Raw genomic sequence first — 6,654 nt, 5'->3', positions numbered from 1 at the left:
TATTACATTTACTTCTATCTGCAGTTGAGTTCTGATATGCTGCTCTACTTCTGTACCTCACAGTTGGGGTTCGAGTCGCGAGACGAAAATACCCTTGGTTGAACTTTTAGTTCTAGGGACTGCTCTGATTGAAGAGTTGGTAGCTGTTCCCACAACAGCAGGGGTGTGTCGATGTCTTCCTGCCTGATTAGAGGCAGATTGATTCCGTTGTCCTCTGATGTGATCCGCCTGCCTCCTGGAGAAAATGACATCTTCTAGGAGTGGATTGACAGATCTATTGCCATATTTACACGCTTTCTGAGATTGACTAGTAACTGGACCATATACTGGAGGATGTGAAGGTTCCTTTACAATAGATGCATAAGTGGCTTCTGCTATAGGAGTCGGTTGAAATGTGGGATTTTCCATAGTTTTCGCCAAGTTTCTTGTAGGACTGGAGTTTTGAATAAGTCTACTGGAGTTTTGGATGAGATTTGTTAAATCCAAAATTTTTTATAGTAAGATATAATTTATTTCGCGAAGTTGGGCGTTTTCTGAACTGATTTTTTTAGTTTCGTCAAGAAGAGAGGCCATCGTGGATTTTTGAGTGTCCAGGATTTGAAAAATCATTTTTGTGGTCATGTCATTTGGCTTTTCAACTTGTGAGACTTCGTGGTTAAGAAGGTGAGAGAAGGAGCAATTTGTCTGCTGTGATATCACGTCATGAGGTATGTCCTCGGATGGCCCACTCTGTTGAGTGCCATTTGACGATGAGGTGAAACACTGAGATTCACCTTCGGAAAGACTTAAAAGATCCGTTGGGGTTGATCCTGAGTTATTTTCATTTTTCGTATGTTTTTTCTTCGTCTGCCTGTAATTTATGCAACAGGGACCTATCCACGAGTCGATAGCTGCCTGTGACATCTTTTTCCAGTTTACGGTTGACAAATCTATGCATTTTATACAGTACACAAGACCGCATTCCGCATTGCACTGGAGGAAGTTTTTGCATTTCTTTTTACACATATGGCAAATAATTTGCACTTGCGGAGCCATTGTAATTAACAGTGAAAACAATAAATTTCTTTTTTTATATTAAAATGAAAATTAAATATGCAAGCTAAAATGAAAAATTAAATGCAAAATATAAAATATGCAATATTCGAAATAATATTATTGCTATTTGAACTAATTTTACAGTAAACTATCAGAGAATTAGTTGAAATACTTTAGAATTCTTTAAAATACATTCAAAGATTTAAGTACGATTCCTGAGATAAGCTTAGAGCAGTCCTAATTTGAACTACACGTAGTACTTAAGGTCACACCACTGCAGATTAATCAGTAGTCTTTTGAAAAGCACGGTCCTCTTTGTAGGAACGATGACAGGTGACCTTGCGGGCTATAATCTGACAAAAACAGTAAAGTGACTGACCTTGGTTAACCTGTGAGACAGTAATCCTTACGCAGAATACTTCCCAGCTTCGTGACTGCCTATAGAAACTATATGAGATACCTTGTTGACGAGGAACATAAATTTCGTTTACTATCTCTAGAAAACTATCTTTCGAGTACTTCTTTCTTCAGAGTTGTGAAGAGCAACGCTCGCTGACCCGTAATGTATCAAAATGTTGGACCAGATTCAAGCTTAATGTCCACGTTTGGACGATACGAAGGTTGGCAGGGTTGTCAAGGACACTACTGACACTATGCTGCTGCAACAGGATCTGGAAAGGTTGAGCAGATGGGCTGAGATGTGGGAAATGAAGTTTAACATTGACAAATTTAAGTACTACACATGGGAAACAGCAACCCCAGAGCAAGTATCAACTCTGTGGTACTACACTGACAGTGGTAGAGAATGAAAGGGACCTGGGGGTGGTTGTGCAGGCAGATATGAAGTTCTCTGAGTAGTGCAGACGGGCTGCAAGAGTTGCTCATGGTGTATTGTCAATGATATATAGGAATTTTTCTAGCAGGGATAAGGAGGTGATTATTCCCTTGTATAAGGCAATGGTCAGGCCACACCTACAGTACTGTATACAGGTGTGGAGGCCTCATTTCAAGAAGGATGTAGAGCTGCTGGAACGAGTACAGAGAAGGGCAACAAGATTAGTGAATGGAACAAAGGGGTGCTCTTACGAAGAAAGACTTAAGTTTTGCAAATTACAGTGTCTGGAGACTAGGCACCAGCGAGGTGATCTGATAGAGGTGTATAAAGCATTGAATGGTTTGAGCATGCTCAATGCTGATGGGATTCTTTCTCTAGCTCAGAATAATCACCTGAGAAAGCATAAATTCAAATTGAGGAAAGACAGATGTAGGATAGACGTGCAGAAATTTGCCTTTAGCCAGCGAGTGGTTGGTTGGTGGAACAGACTTCCATCCCTTGTCGTGGAAGTTGATAGCCTGAATAAGTTTAAGGCTCAGCTGGACAGGTATTTCGAACGAACAGAGGGGTGAAGTGGAAGTGTTTTGTTTTTTTTTTTGTTTTTTTTGGCTGATGCTGCATAAGCTTGCTTTCTTGCATCAAATGCCTCTACTAATGCTAATGCTAAGAAAAACAGCAAAGAGTTCTTTACTTATGTAAACTCTAGAAGGAAGGGGATGAATCAGATTGGTCCACTTGATATCGATTGTTCAACTGTTGATGATCCTGCTCAGGCAGCTAACAAACTAAATGAATATTTTCCATCGAAATTCACACATGAGGATTTATTCAGTGAGGGGAATGCCAGAGGTGAATTCAACTCTGGCAGTAAGCTAGATAATCTTGTAATAACTGAGAGTAGAGTGGAGGAGAAATTGTTGAAGGTAAACACAAGAAAGGCACCTGGGGTGGATGGGATCTATCCAGTTATATTAAAGGAGGCAGCAAAGGAAGTAAGCAAACCCTTAGCCATAATTATGAGAGCTTCCTTGGACTCGGGGGAGGTACCCATGGACTGGAGATGTGCAAATGTGACTCCAATTCACAAAGGAGGATCAAAGGCTGACACAAGTAATTATAGACCTGTGAGTTTAACTTTTGTTACAGGAAACTTAATGGAGGCGCTGGTTAAAGAAACACTGCAAGGATCATCTAGATAAGACTTCAGTTATATCTCGGACACAGCATGGTTTTGTTAAGGGGAAGTCTTGCCTGACCAATTTGATTGGATACTATGATGTAGTCACAAAAGAACTGGATGCAGGGAATAACTTTGATATTATATATTTGGATCTTAGAAAGGCTTTTGATACTGTTGCACATGGAAGACTGCTGCACAAATTGTAGCAGTGTGGCATTGGAGGCAAATTGCTGCTATGGATAAAGGGGTGGTTGAGGGGGAGAAGACAGAGAGTGGTAATCAATGGACACTGCTCATCGTGGACTAATGTTATTAGTAGCGTCCCTCAGGGTTCAGTGTTGGGTCCATTGTTGTTTTCTGTATTTATAAATAATATTGATGATGGTATATCAAGCTTAATGTCCAAGTTTGCAGACAATACAAAGGTTGGCAGGGTTGTCAAGGACACTACTGACGCTATGCTGCTGCAACAGGATCTGGAAAGGTTGAGCAGATGGGCTGAGAGGTGGCAAATGAAGTTTAAAAATCACAAATGTAAAGTACTACATATGGGAAACAGCAACCCCAGAGCAACGTATCAACTCTGCGGTACTACACTGACAGTGGTAGAGAATGAAAGGGACCTGGGGGTGGTTGTGCAGGGAGATATGAAGTTCTCTGAGCAGTGCAGACAGGCTGCAAGTGTAGTTCATGGTGTCTTGTCAATGATATACAGGAATTTTTCTAGCAGGGATGAGGAGGTGATTATTCCCTTGTATAAGGCAATGGTCAGCCCACACCTTGAGTACTGTATACAGGTCTGGAGGCCTCATTTCAAGAAGGATGTAGAGCTGCTGGAACGAGTACAGAGAAGGGCAACAAGATTAGTGAATGGAACAAAGGGTTGCTCTTACGAAGAAAGGCTTAAGTTTTGGAAATTACAGTGTCTGGAGACTAGGCACCTGCGAGGTGATCTGAATGAGATGTATAAAATCTTGAATGGTTTGAGCATGCTCAATGCTGATGGGATTTTTCCTCTTGCTCAGAATAATCACCTGAGAGGGCATAAATTCAAATTGAGGAAAGACAGATGTAGGATAGATGTGCGGAAATTTGCCTTTAGCCAGCGGGTAGTTGGTTGGTGGAACAGACTTGAAGTTTTTTTTTTTTTGGCTGATGCTGCAAAAGCTTGCTTTCTTGCATCATATGCCTTTACTAATGCTATTACCTTTCATCTGTTTTGTGTTTCAGGATACCTTGTATGTAAAGCAGTATTTCAAAATATAAGAGCAAAATATAAAGCAGTATTGAAATTTCCATTCACAGAGATAACCATTCAATCACTTATTTCTAGGGAACCAGAATTTCCAAATAGTTTTTGAAAACCCTAGAACATGTGATTTGTCCAAATAAGTACCAATCCCTAAAATTAAGTTTAAAAAGAGCAAACAGAATGTCAGTGACAGAAATTTATGGGTGCAAGGAATGGATATGACACAGGAAGATGACCTTTTTTATCCCAAGCGCTTTTGTCATTTGCTAAATGAATGTGGGTGTTCTTCCAGCAAGAACTTTAAGACTTTGAACTCGTAGCTCATTTTCTATAGTTATCCCTTTTAGTTATTAGAAGTTGCTGACAGTCTTAACAAAGAAATTATTACAAAAAAAAGTTTCTTTTTGTGCAATATTGTTTGTTACTGTCAAATCAATATGTATGTATACATGCTTATTATATATACTCAAGAACTAACTTCGATTTCAGCAAATGTTGTTGGCTGAAATAAAGCTTGTTGGCAGCCTAGTGGTATAAACTATATTCAATGATTCATTTAGCATAAAAAATTCTAGCAATCAATGAGCTCTCTCATTTTTTTGCAAGTGCTTTTATGTCTTTTTATGCACTGTATTTTTATGGCTATGGGACACATCAAACTTTATGTAGAAAACACATTCATTGTTAAGAATTTATATTAGAAGTTATCCCCACTAGTAATGATTTACAGTTCACTAGAACCCCATGTTTATTATTAAAATGACACATTGTTATCGACATTACACACAAAAGTGAAGATGTGATCCACTTTTTTTTTTTTTTTTTTTATGAAAACCCCAAACACGACAGGAATTAGAACCTATATTACTTACAACCATGCCTGGGTTGGAGGTTGAGAAGAAGAAAGAAGATATTTGTTGACATTACACTTGAACTTCTGTAGACTGGAATTTTCAGGAAATACGTAGGAAAGAAGGTTGTTCCGGAAAACGGCAGTTGAATGAATAAACGAGGAAGATGAAAAGTTGGTTCTGTGAATTTCAAGTTGGAAAGAAAATGGATGGTGGCTGGTGGCGGCACGTGTTCGGACTGTTTTGAAGGAGAGCCAGGAATTAAAGAAGCCAATTTAAAAGAAAAGTGTGCCCATGGAAGTATCTGTAGAAAAGGCATGCAGCCAAAACAGTATGTCTATGAGACACCGAGTGGAAAGAGTCTTTTAGAGATGAATCATTAATTAACCTAACTGCCCTCTTCTGAATGGAATCAAGAAGCCTGAGAGAGGTTTTGGGGGCACCACCCCAGATGTGGGAACAATTTTCCATGGTAGAGTGGGTTTGCGATTTGTACAGAGTGAACAGCTGTTTGGAAGAAAAGTAACGGCGAGAGCAAAAGAGAAAACCAAGTTTTTTAGATGCAGAGGAAGCAATATTTGCAATGTGCTTGTGCCAAGAGGGATTAGAAGTGCAGGATAAACCCCAAAAGAAATATATCATCTTACCTAGAAATCAGGGTGTCATTGAAGATAAGCATATTATCACTGGAGCAAAACCTAAGGAGAGCCCTCCAAGGCCTACTGTGGGATGTCTATTTGGACTAAAAACTCCTTTAAGCATCATTCCCTGCGACTTCGATGGCGATATCGTAAGCTTGTGAACCGAGGCCCAAGTCTGTATTCTGCTCAATGCCCAACTGGCCTTTTGTTCCAGTTCTAATCGGGCGTTACCGCACACCACCAGGGATCGGTCCTGGGGCCACTCCTGTGGAACATTGTTCTAGATGACTTTCTCTGCAAGGACCTGAGCGATGTCGAGGCACAGGCCTTTGCTGATGATTTGGTCTTATCCACAGCAGCGGACTCACGAGCAAATCTGGAAAAGCAAGCAAACAAAGCACTGCAAACCCTACAGGAGTGGGCCAAAATAAACAATCTAAAAATAGCTCCGGAAAAGACCAGCTCCGTTCTTCTTAGATGAAGTACCACTGTCAGACTAACCAACCAGATAAAGTATCTAGGGATAATTATAGATAGCAATCTCTCATTTAAACCCCATCTAAATTACCTCAGGAAGAAAATACGGAAATATACAGGACTCATAATAAAAATAACGCGAAAGGACTGGGGACTAAACAAGAGGACCCTCTCCTTATATTATAAAGCCTTATTTATACCAGCAATTATCTACGGCTCACCTATATGGATGACAAAGACTAACACAGTAACAAATAGGAAAATATTAGAAACAATACAACGGAACATACTACTCACCATCACTAGGGCAAGCAATACAACTAGTAAGGCAGCGCTTCAGGTCATTGCTGGTGCACTGCCCCTTGACTTAGAGGTAGTACGAA

The sequence above is a fragment of the Mastigoproctus giganteus genome, unplaced genomic scaffold (assembly GCF_048544385.1).
Source record: "Mastigoproctus giganteus isolate SK-2022 unplaced genomic scaffold, ASM4854438v1 scaffold_22, whole genome shotgun sequence".
Classification (NCBI taxonomy): domain Eukaryota; kingdom Metazoa; phylum Arthropoda; class Arachnida; order Uropygi; family Thelyphonidae; genus Mastigoproctus; species Mastigoproctus giganteus.
This window is presented reverse-complemented; position numbering follows the sequence as displayed.